General features: G+C 33.6%; 1 protein-coding gene across 9 annotated transcripts in view; it reads right to left on the bottom strand.

The window, feature by feature from the left end:
• The window catches only part of LOC114872640 (rap guanine nucleotide exchange factor 2-like), a 160,349-nt gene that overhangs the window by 65,998 nt on the left and 68,468 nt on the right, over nucleotides 1–25,883 (bottom strand). For 6 of the 9 annotated variants that reach the window (XM_029180044.2, XM_029180086.2, XM_029180153.2 and 3 more), the window contains exon 1: nucleotides 14,046–14,280. The exons of the other annotated variants lie outside the window; for them this stretch is intronic. The gene's annotated coding sequence lies outside the window, so the exon portion shown is untranslated. Of the gene's footprint in view, nucleotides 1–14,045; nucleotides 14,281–25,883 lie in introns of those variants that run through there. 9 annotated transcript variants of the gene reach the window in all.

Below are 25,883 nucleotides of genomic sequence, written 5' to 3'. Positions count from 1 at the left end.
AGTTTGAGCACGAAACGGCGCGGATATCAGCGGTTGTTCCAGCCAATGGCAATCGGTTTAATGAGAATCGATCACACTTTCCGCGCGAGTTGCCCTACTGTTATCTTTACCAGCGGGACGTTTTTTTCAATTGGAATTGCGCCAATGATGCTAGAGAAGAAAGTTCTTCATCCCCTTTCGATTCGCGTCAGCTATACAGCCATTAACGTTTTCGCGAGTTGGCAAAATTCGCGGCGAAAATCATTGATCGTCTCGGCGATGAAGACGTAAAAACGTGAACGGTGTTTCTGACCCAATTCTGTTGATACACGGCTTACGCTGTTTAGTGCTTCCTGCCTCCTCAACTTAACGCTTTGTGATCTCATGATTTACAAACTTGATAAGTTTCCAAGTGAAAACTTGTATTTTCTACGTTGCCGCGTTGCTCGGATGCATATTAAACTGTTAAGGTGAAATGGGAGATTAATTTAGGGAAGTTTTAATAGCTTCATGCTTGTTAACAATAACATTAATTAAACTTTGTTTACCAAAGAAATTGAAGCTAGTAACGTTACAGAAAATTGTATCAAAAATATTGCGAATGAAAGTTTAGGCAAGTTCCAAAAGAATATTTTACAAAGTATTCTTTTACGAAATAATTTTGATATTTATATTCTCGCGCCACTTTTCCAATACAGAATCGCGGGAAAATATTTGAATTCAAAATACTAATTGAGAAGACTTAATACTAATAGCACTGAATTCATTTGTACGCCTAATAAATCAATTTTTATTATTAAATTTGAAATTATTTATTTAGGAAGCAAGGGTAAGTCATTATGTCCAATTTATAACAAACTAATTAAAGCCAGAAAAGTCGTAAAAAATATTAAGAATTGAACGAATGAAAATTTGCATATCTAATTACTAAGAATATTAAGAATATTAATGTTTAAGCAACTCACTGTATCTGATGAAAACAGAAAATATAAATAAATGTTTAAAATTGAAATTTCTTTGTAATAAAAATGCTGGTTATCTATGAAGAGGAAGCAAAGTACTGTGGTAGGGTCAGGTAGGCCAGAGAACTATCAATCAGGCGCGGAAAGAAGGAAAGATGACTAACGCAGATGGCATTCCTACCCCTTCAGAATGGTAGGAGAGGATTTCACGGTTCCCTACACGAATTCCATCTCTATCTAGACCCGATCTCGGCTTTTCCATCGGTTTTCAGCCTGCGGGCGAATCCATTTGAAATTAAACCACCTCCTAACAACGAAACGACCTATCACTAGCTACCGTGTATGTATTCCTGCATGCATCGGATGCATTTCTGTGCACCGTGCATCGCTGATAAATGAGGTCTGTGATCAATGCGTTCGCGACACCGTTAAGCGAGATCGAGTAATTTCGAACGTATATCGAGGGGTGCCTTGCAAATTTCCTTCAATCGACTGTATTGCGTTTGATACGCGACCAGAAATTGCATACCGATTGCATCGCTCGCGTGAATAAATTTTTATGAGCATTGTAAACCGGTTCTTGTTGTCTGAATTGGTGCTTTGATGTTTAGTGGTAATAAAATAAGGGAAATGGAATTGGTGCAGTAAAGAGGAAAGAAATTATTTTACTGTTCATATAAACTTGGGAATAAAATAAATTTAAAATAAATTAATATAATAATGTTTAAAAATAAATGAAATATAAAGAGGATTTAAACGAATGATAAAAAAATTGCAAAATTAAGCACTGTAATAATTTCCTTTTAATTAGCAAGTTCAAAAAAATAATAAAAATAAAAAACTTTCGAGTTTAACTGATGAGAAGCTATTAATTTTGCTACCAATTCTATTTTCTTTATAATAAATTATTTTCAAATAATTTTTGAATATACAACTCCCACCTTTTTTCAAAGAATGAAAAATATTATCGCATTCCAACTCATTCCACTCAATCCGCAAGAAATGCTCTTCAATACCAGTACCAAAAATCCACCTCTATAAAGTGACCCGAAGCAAACAAGAACCTCTCCAATAATCAAACAACTCACAATTGACGTTCCCCAAAAAGCACCGACCCATCCGGTATCTGATCGTACCCTCGGAAATTAGCCTTTGAGAAAGTAATACGAAAGCACCAGCATGTCCATTGAAAAGACCTGACCACCCTATCTCCGAATTGATTCGCAATTAAATCGCCTCTTAATATAACGAGAGAGTGTACACGGTTGAAGAAGGCTACACGTGTGTTGCACGGTGTTCGTAAGGTCTCCGGACGCGTGCAGCCAGTTAATCAACGGATGAACGAAAAGCCAAGCTAACCAGTCAAACTGGGAGGGTGTGTCGTTCGTGCTTGCAGCCATCAATCTCTATGTGTGTGCGTGCTCGGTGGATTGGGGTCTGCCTCGCACTGGGACTACGTGCGTGCTTTCCAAGACCCAGCTGCTGTTTGGACCAATCTGGAGGCCATAAATTGCGGCTGGAATATTGGAAGAAGCCGCAGCCTTCACCCGGGACTTAACCTACGTGGCTACGCGAATGATGAATTTCTTTAATAATTGCAACACGTACCGGAGATTGTTGAAGCTTCGAAGGTGCTGAGGGTTGATAAAGGTGGGAGAATTAATGATTGCAATATTAGGGGTGAGATTGGGTTGGAATTCGAATCGAAATTGCGAATACAGTAGACTCTCGTTATATTGCCACCGATGGAAGAGGAAAATTTGTTGAGCTTTCAAGCTTACATTTAATGAAGTGGAAGATGGTGGAAGGGTGATACCAGTATGCTTTAAAATCCATGTAAATGTCAAATCCCTCACGTGGCAATATAACGAGAGGTGTACAAATCAATATGGCATTTTTTTCTAATTGAAAATCTACTTTCAAAAGGTCATTATAATTCCAATTACTAAACTAATTGTTACTGTTATCATATTGTCGCGTCATTTTTCAAAAGCGTGGGAAAATATTCAAATTTAAAATAGTAATACTAGAGACACTGAATTTATTTGTACACGTAATAAAACAGTAAAAAATATTTGCGAATAACAAATAGTAATAATGTTTTATTCGAATAACAAATTGTTTGTTATTTGTTAATTTACGTCACAAATTTTTTTACGTCAAAACGACACGTCTCTATTTATAAAAAGAATGTGAATGTTCAGTTTGTAAATAATATGATGGCAAGAAAACTTTGCAAAATATCTCTTCAATATTTTTCTACACTTCCATCTATATTTAGATGCTCCAAGCCTAGGATTAATTAGCACACTTTGTAATTGCTTAGCAGGGCAGCAGCATAGCTGAACGGACATGCAAGGGGGCCGAAACTTTTATTGAATAAAAAATAGATAACATTTTTATTACAACGGATAAAACAGCGTCCGGATAAAATGTAAATAAAAGTGTACAGCTCGCAATTGTACCAATTTGTTCTTGAATTTTTTTTTGCAAAATCATTCATTTGGAAATGAGAAAAGTTCTAACACGAAACTGTATTTGCACACGCAGAAACAATCGTATAATAATTGGAAACAATGTTACCTTTAATTATGGAAATAAAATTAATCAAATAAAAGTAATTCATTGATTAGATGAAGGTAAATAATTCCACTTTCCTAACACTTCTCTGTATAATTTTTTAATTTTAAAAAGAAATATAGTTTTGAATAAAGAAAATTATTTTTCTATTTTAGAAATTTATTTCTTTTTTTAAATGTTATAAATGTTTTAAAAAATCCAGGAATCTCATAACAAGAAAATTTGCAATATAATATAACAAAGTTAATTTACGGTAGGTTGGGCTTCGTAAAAAACTACCAGCAAAAAAATTGAATAGAGAAATTGAATTGAAAAAAAGTCTTTCTATGGAACAGTTGCAAAAGTTCGCGACTATACGCGAGGACCATCGAATCGAAGGGGTTGGAGATAAATCACAAAAGGGCATCTGGCTGGCACGGTACTTGGACGAAAATCCTTTCGACCCGGGTCGATATAGCCTAATATTTACGTAACGCGCGTAACGTTGCGATTTTTACGCTTCTGCGTTCCTGAAAAGCTGACGAGCGAACAGCCAGTTGCAAATATTTACGGAGAGCATCGGCGAATTGATGGTGTATCCGCCTTCATGCTCGAACGCAGATCTTCTCCCTTGACAGGCCACTGACCCAGCAGGGTAAGAGGGGAAAAAATAGGTGCAAAAATCGATAATGCGAACGTTTCGTACGCCGTCACTGTTCGTTAGAATATTTATCCATTATCATGGTTTTTTAATTGAAAGGAAAACCATGGTTCTGACATTCTACTTGCAGTTTCTTGTCGATTTATTATCAAAAATTCATCTTTTTGTGCACCTGACTAAACCTAGATGTAAGATTCCATATTTTGTTTATTTGTGTGTAAGATCAATTTATTAAGAAATTTTCTAGCAAACACTTGATTCATTTTCTTCCTTTTCTTTTTTGAGATTATAAAGTCTTTGTAATATAATTTTTTAAAATTCTTTTATGTTTCAGAAAAATTCCAAAATGAATTGGAAATTCTTTGTCTAAGTTCCTGGTGTTATCTCCTTTTTTATTATTTATTTAAAAATTCATTTTCCAGGGGCTTTAAGAATTCTTTAATAAGAATGTACAAAGGAAAAAACGAGGAATCTGCAGCGGAACTTTCGCAAAATAAATGAGAATAATTCCGTAAGAACTTTCAGATAAGATGAACTTCAATTATCAAGTTCGCAATTTCAACAATACAACAACAACAATATTCATCCCGAAACGAGTTTCCTCATTAAAGTTGAAATAAAATGTCCTCGTCTTCTATTACAATAAAGTACTGAGGCAGTAAAATGAGAAACCAGAAAACATCGAATCACCCGTTGATCGTAAAGTCTCGTTATTCGAGACGATTCGAAGAAAGAATCCCACCTAAACAATCGTTTTCATTTCTATCAATTAACGAAACGGCAATCCAATAACTAGAGAATGAAAATAAACGAGGGATTCAAAATGAAACGTACAGGAATTTAAACATTTCCTTAAAAATCTGGACTGGCCTCTACTTAAAAATATGGACCTCCATTATTCTAAAATTTCAGAATTCCAAAACTTCAAAAATCTGAGATTTTTAAATCCTAAAATTTTTAAATATCAGAATTCTGTAGAATTCCAACATTCAAAAATTTCAAAGTATCAGAATTCCAGAATTCGAAAATTCCAGATGCTAAAAATTTTCAAATTTCTAAGTTTCATGATCGATCCCAGAGGAAGGTCTAATTTACGCCAATGAACTTAAGTAACTTCGAACAATAATCACATTGAATCTTGGTGGAAACGCGAGCAACCGGTTAATTAATTCCATTAATTCGACGTTAATTAATTATTGACATTCGAGCCACGTAATGGATTCAACGCTGATCGATTCTGCTCGTCAAACGTTTAATTAACGAGTAAAATACGCGTGAAATAGCTTGCTAGACTCGTTTCGGTTTCGAAAACTCGATTTTATAATATAACGCGCGATCGTGGATCCTCGATCGAGACAATGGATCCGATAGGTTCGATCGTTTGTCCTCGAATCGCGACAAAAGCTAGTGGATCGTTTGTTAGATGGACCGAGACATAAATCGAACGTGAAAATTCTCTATCGCACCACCCAGAGCGCTTGAAATTCCCTGGATGAAAACAAAAGCAACTGATGTTCGAGCAGACGAGAAAACACGCTTTGGAATTCTTTGATTGAAATCTGCCGCGTTTGACGAAACACGATATTGATATATGTATACACTGTGATTTTAATCGATTAATGAAAAACTGATTGATAAGTCGTTGCTATTTTTTATGCATCTCATGATAGGAAAATAAATTTCGAAATATTCGAGTATTTTAAAAAAATTACCTACACCTGTATTCAAATGATTGAATAATCAACATATGTATGTTCCTCCATGTTTTCTTTTTTTTGATTATTTTCCAGGTATTAATAAAAATTGTTCTATTTGAAACTACAATGATAAAGCGAGCATTGAGTACTGTAATAATTATTGCACTTTCGCTTTCACGTTCAAATCGTGAATCATGCAATCGTAGAAATGTGTGCACATTTTTACGCATATTTCAACACGAATTCTAACGCAGAAACTGTGGGGATTATTTTCACTCGTAAATATCGAAAAAATATTCAGCTGCACGTTCGCGTAAACTGTAAAATGGCCTATATACCAGTTGCATAGTCAGAAATTCAATGAGAAAAATCGGACTACCGTTTAGACATTTTAGGATGCATTCATGTTGTATTTTATTTTATTTTTTCCCTTTGTATCCTTTTGCTTTTTAAAAAGAAATTTTATCACAATTATGAATACCTTTTTTACTGAGCTTTTAATTTTAAAAAATAAAAAATACGAATTTTGTTCAATTTGAATTATATTCATTTTTAAATGTTTCATTGAATATCATTTAATTCAACTTAATATTAATATTGAACAAAAAACGCTCAGATTCTCATTATTAAAATTATAATTTTGATGTTACAATATTACAACGTTTATCAGGACCGAATTAAGATTTCTGAGGTTCAAAGAATTAGTCAGGTCTGGCATACCTAAATCATCCAAACGGTAAATGAAATTACAAGAAAACTATATTTTACGAGCTGGCTCGTAGAACGGTAGCCATTTCTAAACAGTACCGTAAAGTAGTAAACATTCTAAGCGAAACGAACTAGGAAAAAAGAGAAAGCAGGGTGCACTCATAGTCTGCCTTGTGTAACTTTGCTACTCGAAGCTGTCAGGAAAGAAAGGATAGCTTGGACATGTCGAAATGTTTCCTGGAAACTTGTCGCACGTGTTGGTCCTTCGACAGGAAACAGCAGGATAACCCTACTGGCCACTGTGTAAGCTTAATTGCCAGTCTGGTGTAGAAAAGCCTCTTGTGACAGATTCTACACACGTGTAGGAAGTATACGTTTTCTCGTTTCGGGGAAAACAGATGATCCGAGAGAAATTTGATGAAAATTGCTCCGGTCACTTGAATTTTCAGAGAACTTATTAATTTCTCTCAAGGCGATCAAGAAAAATATAATTTCAAGAAAACTAGTCATGTATAAAATTTGGAATAATTTTAAAATACCTTTAGTGCTCTAAGTTCCTTTTTAAGAGAATAATTAATTATTTGAAAATTCATTATACTGCAATAAGAAATTATTTTATGATGCTAAGATAATTAAAATAAATTTTCAGATATTTGTAGACTTTTGTGTGGGGATGACAACTCTAAATTTCACAAATCCCTTTTCTTAATAATTATTTCAAATATTTCAGAATTGTAGACCAATCATTAAGGGTAGAAAAAAATTAATTATTTTTTAAAAATACCTACTGTAGTCTTTTAGAAAAATGGAAAAAGATAACAAATTGATTTTATGTAAAATCTATCCATTCAAAAATCTGCTCGTCTAATGTTAAGGAAAGGCTCATTGTATCCGACAATACTTTGGACCGGATCTGTCCAATTTTTTCCGAACGATCCCTAAAATATCGAACGACTCAAACGTTCATATAAGTTCGGGAACCCACTTGAATCTACCCGAATTTTTTCCGAGCCAACCGAAGCCTGTAATTTCAGGAACCCTCATACCCTAACTTCGTATCACGATTGATCTGTTTCTGCTCTTCAAAAATGATTCTAACAAAATGAACGTCGAAAGAGACACAATCTTCCAAGTATGATCGACAATTTACGTCAACGATTCTGGTCTCTTGACGCGTTCTATGACCGAGTTAATTTTATCAGCCTTCGAACTCGATTAATTTCGACGCTGCTCGAATCATCCAATTGCGGGGGCACCGTCTCAGCTTCGACGATCCCTAATATTCGTAATTGCGCGATCGTTGGAAATTGGTGTAACGAGAGAAATATTCACGTGGCATTTCCGACCCGTCGCAAATTGCCTCTGCCTCGAAACGATACGCGTGTTACACAACCAGCTTCTCAGCCCGCGTAATTAAGCTGGTGCAGTATCGACGTGGATACATATATACTAAAGCCTCAAAAATTCGTTTGTTCATAATCTTGGGAATTATACGAAATCGATGCTGGCTTTAACGAAGCCAAGAGAAGGTACTGTGAAGTAGACATACTAGTCTTTCTTAAGAAAAAGACAATTTCAAGGAAAAAGACTCTAACATTAAAAAATTATGATAAATATGATAAACGTTTATCTTTCCAATCTGAATTTGATTTTATTTTTATATACTTTATTGTTTAAATAAATATTATTCAAATTGCAAATTACTAACTTGTTTATTTTCAATAGTTGCCAATTAAAAATGATAATGTATAGTCAAATAAACGAAAAAAAGATATAATGGACACATGTGACACATATTGCTCCATAGAGAATGAAAGACATTCACTGTGATGTATGCGTCCCACAAGGGTTGAAAGGGTTATTGTTTTGATAAATGTGTACTGCATCGAACCCATCACTCGTTGCTTTTGTAACTACATAAATAACTCGACTCGCTTTGAAATGAATATTCCTCTCGTGCAAACCAGGTATAATAATTCTCGAGTAGTATGGGATTTCCTTTGCCTATGTTACCTTTTACCTTATGGCTCTCGAAAAGGCAATGCGTTTCGGAAAAACCGTGTCATAAATTATCCTAGGCTGAACATCTGAATCGTAATAGTAAATTTTCCCTCGATACTATTACATCAATCGGTAAATAGCAATTTTTACTTTGTAGAATAAGTACGTTAACAGTTTGCATTTCATACTGATATTAAATGTATTTTTGATTCATTTCAATGATAGAAACGAATAGAAGTTTTATCTACAAAAGTTAAATTAGAAGTTGGAAACTAAGGATTACACGTCACGAGATAGTTTCGTGCGCTCATTGTTTCTCGAAATAATTCCTTATTTGCATACTAACACGGTATTGTTTTCTAGTTAATTTCTATTTCACTTGTTCTCTTGTTTTCGAATTTTGTAATGAACATTAGACTAGGAATATAATTCGAAAATTTATATTCAGGGTCAAATGTTTCCTGTGAATTAATGAGAAATAGATATTACAGAAAATTTTAACAGTAAGATAAGAAATGGAAATTTTATTAATACATTAATTTGCTAAGTTAATTATATTTCAATGGCATCTAAATTTCCACTTTCAATATGACTAACATATTTATATTATTAGAAATTATACTTGACCCGAATAATTCCGATCCAATTCGATATTTTCGGATTCTCAAACCCCTTTAGTAACAGATCAAATCTATTCAAAATAGAAATCTTATGCAACAATATTTCCAACAGCTGCTGCGTGACAATCAACAGGATAAATAAATCTGAATATTGCATACTACAAAATTAATTTGCAAGGGAGAATTGATGAATAAGACGTACTGTACACAAGATACAAAAACACGAATATCTCATCAGCGTTCTTGACGAGGCCACTGGTGTTTACCTTCCGCGGAAATAATTGCGACAATAATCGTGATCGCTCGACCGGTGTATACCAACCATCAGAATACACCGGTTGCAATTAATTATTGCATCCTGACACGAGGTATTGTTTCTGGCTGGTTGTCCAAGCCGCGTTTCTCCGACGTGTGCTCCACTTGAGAGAAATAAGAGGCCGTGTATTCGCTGGTACGAGGCGAAAAAGCGAGAGAAACGAGGAAGCGAGTCAACGACGTGTAACAAAACGCGCGAGACTAGACAACGCGTTGGAAAACGAACAAACGCATCGACGAGCGTGCTCAGAGGACGAATCGTTTGTTCGCGGACTCGTTTCTATACACGTAACCCTCTTATAACACCTGCTTTACGAATACAATTTTCGTACGGCATGATTTTAAAAGTGGAGAAGCATTCGTGTAATTATAATAGGAAACTTTAGACGAAATTAAGTAGCGCTTTCGGTTATTAATCAGACATTACAATATTTAAGTAGTTACTCAATTTGGTTTAAAAAGAGCTTGAATTATTAATTATTAATTCTTAATTAAAACTTGTATTTTTGAACTTTTCTCATTAAATATTAGTAGAATACGTACAAAAGAATCAATAATTTCGTGTGCCCCAAAGTAAAATTCAACCAAAAAGAATAAACTCTCAGATTTTGAATTCTGAAATTTTAATGAAATTTCTATTTAAATCAGTTTAGTTTCAATATTAAACATTTTGAAAGCATGAATTTTGCTACAATAGGAATTTAAAAATTTAAATTTGTTCTTAAAATAACTTTTCAGCTGCTACACATTTTCAATAGTATTCTGAAGGTCTGCAGATTTTTTTTTATCCATACTTGATGTTAACTTTCTAACCTGTTGATCGTTCACGCGTTCACGAACAAACTGAAAAGCACGTGCAACCAGACAATTTCGATCTCTGCCAGGCATTATCGATATGCAAGACTGCGTTTAAAACGTTACATCCGTTCAACTTGCTAATCAAAGTTTCTATGCATCCTGAACTCCATTCTTGCGAGTCGACTCTCCTAGATAACGGTTCTCTAGCCGTCGCGTTTATTGCACTTCTATCTGCCTATGTAACTTTTTATTTGTCCTGTCATGTATTCTGAATCATATTCTATCTCATATTTCAATTAAGGAAAATTTCTCAAATTTCTCTCACGAATGTTGATTTAATAAAGTATTGTAACAGTAGGATGAACACACGTGAAATTTATCTTACTCGAATAATTTTATTCTGACTTTTAATGAGAAAAGTAAACGCGAAAATGAGAAACTTTATAGGTTACAGTCTGTGCATTTGATTCTTATTATAGCAAAATATGTAAATTTTATTATTAGAATATCACACTGAGGATTCAAAATAAACTATCTAATCTATATTTATTTATGCAATCTATGCAATACGTTTTATTGCATATCAAGTAGCTATTCTGGGATATAAAAAGTTTGACACAGTTGCATCACATAAAAGTATCGTAAAATCACACCTATGCTATGTTCGTTTGGATTTTATAGTTTGATGAATATTATTACTCGAATATCTCAAACCATAATGCACAGCTATGAATTATTTTTAGCTTTAACAGATACATATATTGATTTCATGAATAAATTGACCATTTGATTTACAACAATCTAAAAATTTTATACCCTGCTAGAACCAGAAAAGAAAATTGTTATTCATTTGTTATTAAAATTCAGGTGTGATACACTAAAGAGGACCTTGATAATATATTTTTTCCAATTCTAATAAGGTGTTAAGAAAACGAAGTGTTTCACGAAAATTCGATAATTTCGGATTATTAGGAAATGAAAATGCAATTAGATCCGCGTTCTGTTGTCAGATTCAAATTTGAACGAATCACTGCAGCAAGCTCGCGTGGCAGAACAATGTCAATTGGGTCAAGGACCAGAAACGAGTGCTTAAAAGTGCAAGTGCACTGTGCACAGCGAAAAGTTCCTGTTGACACACATATTTCTCCGTTAGAGCAAACGAAAAAAACACGGCTGGAAATCGTAATTTAAATTCAAATTTCCATCAGAAAAGAGAATTTAAATTAAAATAGGAGACCGTCTATATGTTATACGTTCGAACATTTTCTATTGTGTTTCTTGTGAGAAAAAAGAAAATGAATAAGACGAGGATACAATGCATTTTTATCGGTGAGTAATAAACTAAGACGTGACTGGGAGGCTCGACTTTGGCTTACGAACATTTTTGTTATGAAAAGAATTATTGAAATGTAGAACTAGATGTATCCCTTTAAATTTATTAGCACGTGGAACAGAATAGAGGAAGCAGTATAAAGGGATGTTTTTTGGAGCATTCATAATTTCTCTCTCTCTTTTTTTTTTAATTCAGATTTTAAGCTGCGGTTTACGTACTGAATTTTGATGACATGGATTATCCATATCTATTCATATTTGTATTCAATATACCGCCTACCAATTGTAATCTGAAACACGGTAACTTTGCAACAGGGAATTAAAAAAGATATTACATAAATGTGAAACGTAGTGTTTTTTTTTTAAATTGGTATTGTTTCCCAGAACCGTTCATCTAAGTGTCCTCCAATTATTCCAGGCAGTGAATACTAATACTTTTAGTAGATTTAACGCGTTAAGTACTATAATTAAAGCAACTATGCCTGGTACACTTAATAATAACGCTTATCAAGGATGCAATTAATTATTAGATAATAATGGTACTTCTCGGTTTTTCATTATGTGCTTAACGTAGTAAAATAATTTTGTGAAAATTACCAAGATGTAGACAACTACACAATAAGTAGACAATTAAAATTTTATTATATTAATCAAGTAACATGAAAAACTTTTTATAGGAATATTTTAATAGCAAGAAATTTAATTAAATTTGATTTAAATTTAGATAATAAGAAAATACTAATATTTCATATTTAATGTAAGTTATATGTAATTAAACTAATAAAAAATTCTATTTCTTGCTAAGCAATTTTCTTTATTAATATCTTCTTAAAAAATCGTTTTCTTAGAATGAATAAATCTATCATAAAACTAATTTATGAAAACCTTTGCATACCCCTAAGATTAACCCCTTGCTTCGTAAACTTTCTTAGCTATCCAGTATTCAAGAATTAATTATTTATACCTAAATTACAAGGGCAGGCAAAAAAGCTGAAAGCCCTTTTACGAGAATTTCACTCTCGCTAGCTATATATTTCAAATTTTAATTAACCCAAGTATATTTTAGCAGTTATAACATCGCTCAGTTTCACTCTGATTCGAAAATTTGTTATCGAAAAATCAGAAACAAACTCGATACGTACTCTCTGTTTTCACAGCTTAATCCGAGATTCGTTTTCAAATACGGTGCGCAGCTTGGTGCTGGGTCTGGTATCAGGCTATTAATTACGAAGCGATTGATACGCGAACGAAGCGTGCATCTCTTCAATTTAGATTATTTCATCGAGTGTATGCGCGTTCAGCGTTTTCGATAAAATCACACGGGATCAAAGGATTTCATTCCAGAAATCTATCAGTGATTTGGAAACGAGGTGAAATAATATTCATCCCTTGCTTTTGTTTATGTCTTTAAGTTCTCGAATTACCAGCAAAAATAACGCGTCAAAGCTATCATCTTTCTCAAAAGTGAAAACTGTCATGGAATATAAAATGAATTTTTGAGAACCTAACTCAGGAATGCAAACAAGAACTGTATTGTTTATGTAGATAAAAATTTTGCAATTAGACAGTCTGAGTCACCTTCAAGAGAAAGTTAAAAGACACTCTTAACCCTCTCACTAGGATTTTTGTTAAGAAAAAATATTTTGAAAACTTTTGGTTTTGATTTTAAAGCATTAATTTTACATGTTACTAAATTTGAAATAGTTAATAATTTTTAATCTAATGATAAAATAAATAATATTTGAAAGAATATTGCAAAATTACTGTAGGAACCTTGGGATTCTATTATTAACAAAAATTAGATTCCTATTTATGAAATTTTTAATTTTGCATTGAGAGAATTTATTTTTATGTTATTTAAGAGAAACTAAGATCATAATTCTCGAATATAATTCCTATTTACATATTTATTTACTGGCGATCCTTCAATATGAAATTATCAATCAAATTCTAATTTGATAAATATCAATTAAAAATCGAAATGTAACCACAAGAAATTATGTCGGACTCACCAAAGATGTCTGTCAAGAGAAACCTCTGTTGAAAATAATATAATCTCATGATCACGCCGATTAACCCTCTGCACACAACGATTCAAGTGTAAACAAACAATGACCCCGTTTCGCGTCTCCTTTTAATCGCAGCACCGTTCGAGGCCTCAATTACCGCGGAAAGCATTTGCACGATACCGCAGCGCCCTCTATAAGCAGGCGCATAATCAAGCGGATTCAAAGTCGAAGCGCGTTTTGATGCGCAGAAATGCTATCGCGTAAGGGTTAATCATCGTAAAATCACGAGTATCATCCCTCACACGATGCCGTCGTAGCCGTGGTAAATATAATCTGCAACGACGATCGATCAACCTGGTTCACGGATCGTCAATGCATCAGATGCGTCCAACCGGTCAAATAACCTCTTCGTCGCAGCTGCTCCGGGTAATCCACAGATGATTGCACTTCGACACGGGAAAAACAAACACACCGCGGATCGAATCGAGTCAACAAACCGCGAGGACTGACGATTCGCCGCGAAATCACCGTGAAATTCGTTGGTTAAACACGTGGGGGAACATGTATGTGGCACGCACAACGAGACACATCCACCGGGAAGATCCACAAACGTCACACAATTCTCACCCCGAACCACGCGCCGCGACGACCGAAACTATACTGCCACTCCCGCGCTGCCGCTTATTGCTCGACCCTCGCCGCGCATGCGCACTCTGCCGGCTAACGCGCGTACCAATCACCGAATTCTTCGTGGGCCTCAATTTTGAATTTCCTTTTCAATATTGCCGCTTTTTCCTATAATATTAATTTTAAATATAAAAGTTTACAATATTTCATGTTTTATTTAATATGATTATCTTCTGTAAATGGAAAATCAGAACTAGTTTTTAATTAATAAGAATTTTTGAATAATTTTGAATTTATTTCTGAATGATATTGTTTTTGTAATATCAAATATCTTTTTTTATTATAATGTAATGATATATAAAACACAGAATATATTAAACTATTCTTAACTTTTTAAAGCAATAAGTGTCTCAGTAAAATAGTTTATAACTCTTTAGAACAAAAAGCGTAAAATAATTATAAAAAATCTAGAAAATGTTGAAAATTTAATATCAAATGATTGCTGTTTCTCTTTTAATTTCTAACAAATCCATTTGAAGATTAATTATACAATACACGATCAAGATAATGTTACTTATGACCTCGTACAACAATACATTGAACTCGTTCAAAAAAACGAAATTGACCGATTAACAAGACCTTGATGTCACCCCCATAATGTTCAAAGCACATTAACCCAGACGACACGATAGAAGACAATCGTTAGTTCCTCATCCCAAAAACGACCTACAATTTGAAACGACTGAAATATTAATTTCGAATAGCAAATTCAGCGCCTCTTTTCAATATCCAACAAAATTTAATAACTCGCTGTAACATAAAAGTAAGTTCGTGTGGAGGTCGTTCGATGCAGTTAGGAAATTAAAAAAAGGATAGAAGACAAGGAAAAACGGTGATTCTGCTGTCGGTGGGGGAAGGTAGGGCCACGTTCCGCCTTGCTACGGAAACGAGTAAATTTTCCAGTGCAAATAAAACTTCCAGCAAAAGGGTCCGCGCGTCGATTAAACCCGGCGGAGGGGAAAAATGAAACACGTAAAAGCCTTCCGCGACGCTGTTTGCTTTTCCCGTTTCGACCTTTCCTCCCTGGCGTGCGAACGAAAAACAGAAAGAAAAACAGAGGAAAACGTACGTTTCCAGCGGCTCGCACCGATACACCGTTGCTCTTAGGCAAGGTGCAATTAAAAAAGTGATTAACCGCGAGGATGCGCCATCGCGTTAAGAAGTTCTATCCAAGGCCGTTCTAACGTTACCGCTTTCAATTCTCTAACAAAGAAACTCGATTGCACTCCCATGCTGTGTACCATTCGAACAGACTTTTAAAATAAAGTTCTTATGCTTATAATTGTACTCTTGAAGTAATTGAAACACCCTCTTTCTTTTTTGGAATAATTAAGTGACACTAGGGTGCTTGAGGGTAGAGGAAAATACTCGTATTCTTTTTTTTCTTACTTTTCGAGCAGAATATTGTTAATTTTGGATATAATAATTAGTAAAATTATAATTTGGACAGTCAGGAGCGGATTAAAATTTCTGGGACCTCGGTACTACCAAACTTTTAAAATTTATTTTAAATAAAATTAAATAATATTCAATCGTTAAGAAAAAGGGTAATAGTAAAAAAAAGTTACATAGAATATTTTTTTATTTTAAATGGGAGGCTTAGAAGAAGGCTCAGGGTTGTACCCTCTTAGACTTTCCCCTTCTCTAATTCTACACTGTAAGCAGTGAAATATTTTTGAAAATAAACTGAATAATTTTTGAAATGATTAGATAAGAAATGATATAATAGATGGATCAATATAACCATAAGGTGAAGAATGAATTGAAGTGAAGCGACGGGTGAAGTTGCCCTTGCTATTCTGAACGGCTCAATTATTTCGAGTCTCACGGTTTCCTCAAGGCCGTGAATACGAACGAAATGAAATTCTTTCGAGCCACATTTCATTAAAAGGCATCAAGAATGCCCTGCGCTGTGCAAATGAAATTGCAATTATGCATGCACCGTAACTTACAAACGCGGGAAAGCAGCCGGTGGCTTACCGCTTTTAAATCACTCGCGTTTCATTCAAATGTTTCATATATCTTTGTTTACTTTGTCGTAACTTTTCAACTACTTTCACGAAAGGACTAATAAACTTCCTTCCTCTATGCATTATCGGATGAAATGAAAAAAAATTTCATTTAATATCGTTGGAAAAATGATGCTCCTGGATTTCATTTAGAAACGAAATATCAACCACAGAAATCCACGAATATTAGAAAGAAGTTTATAATAATGACAGCAATTTATTAATGCATTCCAATAAAATAAGAATATTTAATAAATTTTTCATCATATCGCAAAGTAAAAAGCTTCGTTAATTAAGTACAAAATTTGCATCCTTTAATGAAAAAAGCCCATTTCTAAAAAAATGAACAACAACAACACGGATTATAATATAACAAACAGGAAGTCATATTTCCAACACCTACAAAGGAGACGCCCAGAGCTACGAGGAGTCATGGAAAAGTCAAAGGTAATGCTTCTCGACGAAGATGATGCATAGATAATATTACAGATTAAAGTGCATCGTAAATCCTGTTCCAGGTTTAAAGCTGCTTCTTTATCAACAATAAACAATATTATACCTTCTTTCAAAACAAATAATAAAATACCTTCATGATCATGACTATATTATTTCTATACCTTAGAGCAGTGATTTTCAACTAATATGTAGCAGCCAAAATTAAACCCAAAATTCCACCAAATCTTCATCTTTAAAATTTCCATTTTATTTAAAAGAAAATGTAAATTTTAATGATGAGAATTTGGTGTAATTTTATATATATTTTACTTAAAAGAAAATATATGTAAAATTAATTGATGTTTAAGAAAAGTGTTTCATCTCTTATGGTATAAATTGTAAATCTGTTTGAGTGCATTCAAGATGCATCCACGGTGCACGCGAGTGCATAACAAAACTACCAAACACGTTGCTGTTAGAATATCTCACAGAGCAAATATTATCGCAATCACGCCTCTGATTACAGTTTGTTCGGTGCCGGGGCAATCAAACAACTGCGTGTGTTGTCTCGCGAAATTTGCGTTAAGCAATTCATTTTTTTTTCTTTTTCGCTTTCGGTGGGTCTGAGAAAGCGGGAACAATCTGATCTGAACGGGTGGAAACCAATGAGTTGTCGAAAGATAAGGACGATCGTGAGAAGAAGGAAATTAATTAAGTTCGTCGCGGGTATACGAGCAGTAGGAGAACGGTTTCGATGACCCCATAAAAAAGTTTAACGTAATCTCTACACGTGATCATCCAGGAAACTATTAATACTGATTCATTTTCACGTATCTTATGGTCTGCAGCGGTCATTAAATACTTTCTCCTCTAAATTTCTTTTTATTTAATTACATACTTGAGAGTCTTCGAAACTCCGAGAAAGTTGAGAATTTTGATAAATATAAATTAAATTCTCCAACTCCAAAACTCAAGAATTACATCCACGATCCTAATAATATAATAGCATGGCAACAATTGGAAACTCGAGCAGTCTCATTTACTGAATTTTCACCAGATTTCATAAATCATTGGAGTCTTTGTTCGCGCTACCTTCAACTTGAATTTTTTATTGTATTTTACCGTATTCTCTTTCTCGTATTCTCCCAGCTACAGAACCGTTGCTTTAATTAACGCATAAAATTCAAGTAACATCCGCAATATTAAAGAGAAGAATAAAAATGACGATCAACAAGGAAATGCTATGTTGTTTGAATGAAAAGTATCTCGTATTCTGGTATTGTCTGTAACTGTGGCTTGGATGCTATTAAAAATTAACATTTTTATGTACTACTGTTTATACACCTCGAATAAAGAAGTAGGATAGGGAGCAGTGTAATCAATTAAATATCTGTGCTGAGTAACTAATTTTAAGTACAAAATAAAAAAATAAAAAAAGAACATGAAAATAAAATATTTTTTATTACTGTTTTATTACTATTTCTATCATAAAATGTTTTAGAAAATATTTAAAACTGCTGAAAATTTTAATCTAATAAAATTCCTTTAGACCTTAAATTTGTTCTTTTTTTATATATAATTTGTATTTCAAATACTAAATTTAATTTTGATAATTCAACAAAATTATAATAAAATAAAATGGACTAAAGTAAAAAAAATTATTTGCTCTCATCTCATTTGTTTGCCTATGATAACTCTACTTTTTAAATTTCTTTTCTTTAAATAATATTTTAAGTTATTCCATCCCAACCAACGTGTTTCAATATTAAAAATTGTTCTATAAAATATCAGACAATCAGGCTTTCCTGAACCTTCGACAGCCTATTCCTTAGAAAACGTCCTCGGTACGCCCGCACCGGGTTCCCTCATTAATGAAGGCTTAATTAGCGTGCTTCGCCTTTTTATCCGAACGATAGCCGCTTCCGGTTCCGCTTCCTTGGTCTTCCGCGTCGGGTAAACGAGCGAAGTTGAATCGCTTGGCTATCGTTACTGCCGAGCATTATCCTAGCCAGCTGTAATCACCGCAGGAACTATCGAATCGATTCGACCATCTTAAATGCTGCGCCATTAATGAATTCTACAGTTGAAGACGAAACAAGTGAAACACCATTTAACCATAATACGATTCTAGCAGTTTTTTCATTCATAAGCTTTTATGGAGAGAAATCCTGCTTCTTGTTTCTCCTATTTATTCTCTAATTGAAATCGTTCCTGTTCAATATTTTACCAATTCATTGAATTATTTATATTATGATAGTGAACTGATTAATTTCAAATCCTTTGCTAATTTTCATCCTTTTTGTTCAATTGAAGATTCAATTCCAATTATTAAAACTTTTCAAATACATACACAGAAATATTCAAATTTAAAATAGTATAATAGTATAAGTAATAATACTTTGAAATTTTTAGATAATTAAAAAGAAAAATAGTAATAAATATTGCAATTTTCAACTTTGAATATTAATGAATTATTCTGATTTTATTTGCATATTTTATGGATTTCTGTATTTTATATGATATAGTAAAATAAATTAAGAATTAATAATTCTAGATGTTCCATTGTTTTGAAAATTATTTGAAATTTATTCGCAGCAAAGTTTATCCCGTTTTAGAAAAAGTAGAGAATGAGAAAGGAAAGAAAACAAACGGTTGATCGAAATGAATACTGCAATCGCGAAATCTAGTTCCAGATCCAGCGAAAGCTTAAAAGAGATTTTTTTTTTCCTCTAGGGATGTTCTCTCTTTTTGCTTAAGAAAGCCGGTTCTCTTGAACCTACCGATAACAAAAGTTCCATTAGCGGATCCATCTTTACTTTGGCGAAACCACCTCTGCAATCCTTCTCTTCCGTCCGGATAAAAAAGTCACTCGCTCTGAATCCCGTGTAAAAGATCGTGTTTGAACATCTAGAAGATTAATAAAAGCGAAAAAGACACCCGCTCTGATCCTACAAAGACCTTTTCGCTTATCTATTAAGCGAACAACACACGTATATATCTACGTCGTTTTAAAGCAATGCAATTTACTCTGAGGTGGGCCAAGTCTCTTAACTTTGTTAACAATGTCAAGTGTTAGAATTTGAGAATTTCAGAATTTTAGAAACTTAGACCTTTTACATATTAAAATTTTGGAATTTTGCTACTATGGTAAATATGTCAATTGGAAATTGTTTCACATAAAAGGAAAAAAGGAAAATTATCTAAATTGTCTAAAGAGATTACGTTGCAAAATTTGTCAGTTTGTTTGGCAATGGAATGTTAAGAATGAAACAAGCAATTACCTGGTTAATGGACACAATGAAGAATTGTGTGCACATTATGGTGTTCCTTTCACGCCATACTGTTAGTCTGGTAATTTATATGGTATCTGCCTATACGGGTGGATAAGATGATACAAGCAGGTGCGAACAGAAGCTATGCTTGTGAAGTAAAAATCATGCAGGTACCTACAGCGTTATTCAAGTGGACCGTAATTCATAGCATAAAACGATTATACTTTGCAAAATATGTTATAGAATACTATTAAAAATTTTCAAAATATTATCAAAAAATGACAAGAAATTAAATTTAAATCGTTTTGAAAAATTAGTCAAAAAGAATTAGTCAAGAAATCTAATATTAAGAATTTTTACTAAATTTCAAAAAATAATTTTGAAAAATTGCACGACAATTGAAATTTAAAATATTTAGAAAGCAATGAATAATAAAAAGTTTTATAACAAAATTTTTTACATATTCTAACCATTTCTATTACTGTATATTATTTCTTTCTATCTTTCAATATGTTCTCTCTCTCTCTGTTCGCTTTTCTATTAACTCGTTTCGTATTGCACAATTCACCGTCTCTGTTTTCTTACTATTTCGCTCTCTTGTTACAAAAGGAATAGCGTCAGGTGTAGCTCCAGGTACGATCATTTCAAGCTGCGGTTAAGAATGCAAAGTGGTAAACCTCAGGAAACAGTAGCAATTGCTGTGGCCAATAAAACTAATGCAATTTGAAACAGTAAAACTTCTCTATCTATCATAAATACTTCGTGTTCCCTAATTTCTAATATTGAAATTTTATTATTTTCGTTCTATCATTTTATTAGGTAGGATATAAATTAATTTGATGCTTCTAGTATTACACCTTATTTAATTTCTATTTTAAATTTGAATATTTTCCTATGGTTCTGTGTATTTGAAAAGTAGCAGGAAAATATAATTTGCCAGTTTCGTATAAAAATTTGCTATCATATAATTAGAATTTTTCCATAATTAAAATGTTAAGGGAAATGGAATTAATTGAAATTAAACGATTCGTGGGATCTGGAAGGAACAGCTGTGATTAATAGGAGCTTATGGGTTTGCATGAGCACTGGCAACAGTACCTTAATCACAAGGAAATATTTTTGTTCGATAATTGAATTACTAACGTCCACAGGTTTTCTCGAAGAAATTGAAATCATGAGAACAGCATCCCTATAAATTTCGTCGCTTCATTTACTTAACCGTAAAATCTATTACTTTTCTATAACTACGAGAAACGTGATGTCGTTCTGGGAAAAATATTAAAAATTCTTGGTCACTTCTTTTATTGTTCAATCAATACTTCGTTCCGTTTTCTTTTCCTCCTTTTTACACTATAAATCGGTTTCCTCTTGTATTTACAGTGAATTATAAAACTATTTCTAGTATCTCTTCAATTTTTCATTTTTCACAATTTAAAAAAATATAAGTATTTTTAATATTATAATAATAATAACTAAAGTATATTCCTCTGCATATTCCTCTGCAAACTATTAATTATTAAAATTATTATTTTTCTAGTTCAATATCCTAGGATTTCACATTAATTTATTCACACTAAAAATAGATTAAATTTTCTACAATATCACATAATTAAATTTCACGATAAAAATTTTAAAAAAGAGCAAACGTACTTGTTTATCAGTAAATTTTGTAACAGAGAATACAAAAATGGAATATACTCCAGAGAGGATTTTGCGTTTCATTTTAGATAAAAAAAGGTGCTTTTTATATCAAGACCAATTCGTCTCTGTCCAGTTGAATTTTTACTCATCATTCTGAAGTACCCCATACCCGTCTCTACTTCCCATTACATATGATTTTCACATTCTCTGCCTCTTCCACCAGATTCGTCTCGTTTCGAGGTAGAGAAAGCGGTTGGATCGTGGAGAGAAAATTGTCTGCAATTTGTGTCAGCCTCACGAAACACCATACTCGTTGAGCACAATGTTCATGCAAACCCATAAGCTTGTAATGCGTATGGGTACAAGGTAACCGAGCTACGGGGACATACTATATCAACTTTTGAGAATTTGATATCAGTGCCAACGTTTTATCTTTCGTGTATTCTTTATCTCGTTAATTTATAGCGATGAGAAAATTTTTATACATATATTTTTCAGTCAAGGGAATGTGAATAATTTTGTCTCAAAAGACGATGGGTTTTGAAATTTCAAACTTCAATTGGGAATTATTTGGAACTTGAGATTGTGAACAATTAAAAATTTGGAATTTGGAATTATTTAGAATTTAGAATTATTTGGAATTCTGAACTTTTTTTGGATATAGAATTACGTGAAATTCTGAATTTTTTTATGTCAAAAAAAAAATTACTAAGAGAATTATTTTTAGCAGCTCTAATAATGTACAGTATAAAATTGATAATTTTCAAATTGGAATTAGCAAGAAATACCATAAACGAAAATAAACTACAGAATGCTAAAGTAAAATATTACAAATCAAAGTCATGATTACATGAAAGTATTTCAATTTAATTAATAATGAAGACTGCGCTTTCATTTGTTACTTGATATCATATAAATGATAAAATATGAAGTTACTGAAAGTACAGCGAGGCAGAAAGGCATTGCATAATATTTCACGTATTTTTCGCAATTATCATTGTATCGATCGCACCCCATGAGAAAGGGTTCCAAACGGATTTTCTCGCTCGTTGTGTCCCTGCCAATTAGTCCCCTCGAAGCCGTGAACGTTAATTGTCTCAGGCTTTGTTAAACGAAACGTCAAAGTAGTAATTGCCGATCGACCTTGCGTTGAATTTCTGCGAGGCGAGTTCCCTCGAATTAAGGTGCTACGCGATTAACTGAATGCTATTTTCCTCGTATACGACACACTTTTGAAATCAACCATGGTATTAATTTTAAAATAGTTTAATTATCACCTTCGGCTGATGAATCACTAAGACAAGGACAATTTAAATTTAAGTTTATTTTATTTTCTAATGTACGAAATTCTTTAATAATTTAAAAATTAGTAATTTTGTACCCTACATTATTTAAACTTCCACACGTAATTTCCACGACAACCGCATTTCCGATATAAAAATTGCAAGAGTCATCGATCCCATATAATAAGCGACCATCAAAGTGTTAAAAGTGCGCGTTTTTAGGTTTAATCAAACCACTAGGACTGTGCGGGTACCCGAAGTTAGAGGCTCTGGTGGACTTGGAAAAATTCGAGCAAACTCGGATCTAATTAAATCGAATCTATTCGATTTCTTCTGATCGAGACCGAAGATATCGAGCTACTCGAATATTCATACGATTCGGGAACCAACCTAAGTTTTTCCAACTTTTTCCGACTCTACTCGACATCTCGGGTACCCGTACTCCTCTACAGACCGTCTTAGTTTCATCGCTCGAATAAATTTGAAATAAATTATTTCCCGACTAATTTCAAAGAAGCCTCATTTAAGAAGGATCCATTGAATAACCGAATTTAATGAGCAAGATTTAATTGGCAGGTCCTCGTTTCGCAGGAAAACAACTAATTTCTCAGTTCGTTAGACTAACGACGTGTATATACGCATTTACTAGAGATGACGACGGAGATTATGAAACGCGGTTGTTTCTCGATTATGACATCGAGTCAGCGCGAAAGAAAAGCACGGGTGAACGGGTGCAACCTGACCAAGTGCACCGGTGCATTGCAACCAGACCGGTGTATAAATTATCAGTCTTTCCTAACCGCGAACTGAATGCATCCTCTTATCAACGACAGAACACGATCTTTCTTCGCCGCGTAACAACGTCACCGTGAGAGAATTCTTTCCAAAGAAATTTCAACATTAACTCATTTCAATTACTTTCAATTTCGTATGATCAATAAAAATTTCCTTAGATATAAATTCCCATAACTTTCAAGACACTTGCAATATTGAATTATGGGGTTCTCTACTACCAGGGTCGAGTTTGGCGCGACTGTCACCCGGGGCGAAATCCCCCTTCACCCTAATGCATTACTCAATAATAGCATATGCATATGCAAATTTTCTAGCTCGAAGATGCTGCATTTTTCATTACGCATTTTTAAAAGTTAAATTTCAGATGTCCTTGGGTGTTCAACCCCCGGAGCAGTAGTCCAACCCTTACTCCCCAAACCAAAACCAATACTGCCTATTACTTAAATTTCGTACTATAAGCTTTTAAATAACTTAATTACTCGAAGTTCATATAGCTCATAAAAAAGTCGGTGATTAAATACACCATTTTACAATTTTTACCATTTTTTAAAATACAAACATTTTACTATAAATATTTTTCATGAGCCTGTGAAAAATATAGACCTGAACTTCCCTCCAGTTTCATTCCCTTATACGTTGAAAAATTGTTGAATGGTCTGTGGTCTTCAAATAAATATCTTAAACGTCGTAAAATCAATTTTTATCCGGTTATTAATGGTTTGTTGCGTTACTTCTTCAGCAGATGTTTCTCGCATAGAATGTTTCGATTTTTTTGTCACACGAAGAAATAAGTGGCTCGCTGACAGTTATAAATGATCAATCGGTGACGAAAACGACGAAATTTTCAGACGGTGGCAAAAAATTTTTGCGCCTGTAATTCGGTGATTTTTCAGATGGAAATTTTCCATCTGTCTGCGATATCTTAAAAGATATTTTCCTGCTTATATTTTCTTATAGTATCTCCACTTATAAAATCATATAACATCCTACATATTCAAAATGACTGAAAGTAAACATCAGACGTGTCTTGAAGCATCATCGCGAATATTTAGCTTATTTTTGGTCTATCTTTCTTCAGGGTGTATACAAGTGTTCCTTGTGTCGGTGGTCGTTCCACGACCATGTGTTGCAGCTTCCTCGATGGTGGAGGTGGCAGATATCGACCTGCCTACTGTCTAGACCAGACCTTAGCCAGAACAGGCCAACCAAGCCGTGTTACCAGTGACAGTACCGTTACGAAAGTCAGCTTTTTCGTCCCCGATATGCAGAGATCAACGTACAATCGAAGAAACGCGATCGTTCGATCGAGCCGAGTGTTGGGTTAACTTGAAATCGGATGACGATCGCAGGATTTTTTTGCAAACAGTTTCAAGGGTTCGCGAAACAGAGATTCGCCGCTGGTTGCTGGCAATCCCGACGTAGGGTCAAAGGATAATAGAATTCGAAGCGGACGCGAGTAATGCTAATTCGGTGAGCGTGAAAGGGGGATGCAAATGTCCGGAGGGGTGTGTTCTGCTGTCTTGCCATTTCGAATCGAAAATGAGTTTAAGTAAGGAATAATAAGGGAATTTATATTGTATTTAAATATTTTAAACAGTAGTAATTTGGAAATTTGAAAATTGAAATTGGGAATATTTATGCATTTATGTATGTGTATAAAGGGTCAAGTTATGCAAAAATATGCAAATTGGATACCATGAAATTTAGGTATTTTAAGTACTTTTAAAACTACATGAAATGAAAGTAAATAGTATTGAATGAAATACGTATACTCTTGAATTAAATGTATGCACTTTTGTGCATCAATGCATCTGCAAAGTAAAAGTGCAATTGCATTTCTTTTTAAAATGAAGTCATACACTTTTGACTGCACTAATCGATGCAATTTTTTAATTTTTACAAAAAGTATGTGATACAGCCAAAAATAATACAGAGTTTCATTAAACAGAAAAGTGCAATTGCAGTTTCAAATGCACCAATGCATCTTAAATTTTCTTAGAGTAAAAATTTCTCTAATAAACACATAATGCCACAAAATTTACAGCATACAAAAGATCCTCATCTTCATTAACATAATAATTGGATGTATTTTTACTCACGTTAATGATGTATAAAGAGAT

This window comes from Osmia bicornis, chromosome 3 (genome assembly GCF_907164935.1).
Source record: "Osmia bicornis bicornis chromosome 3, iOsmBic2.1, whole genome shotgun sequence".
Lineage (NCBI taxonomy): Eukaryota > Metazoa > Arthropoda > Insecta > Hymenoptera > Megachilidae > Osmia > Osmia bicornis.
The sequence above is the reverse complement of the archived record's forward strand: the minus strand, read 5'-3'. Positions and strand labels throughout refer to the sequence as shown.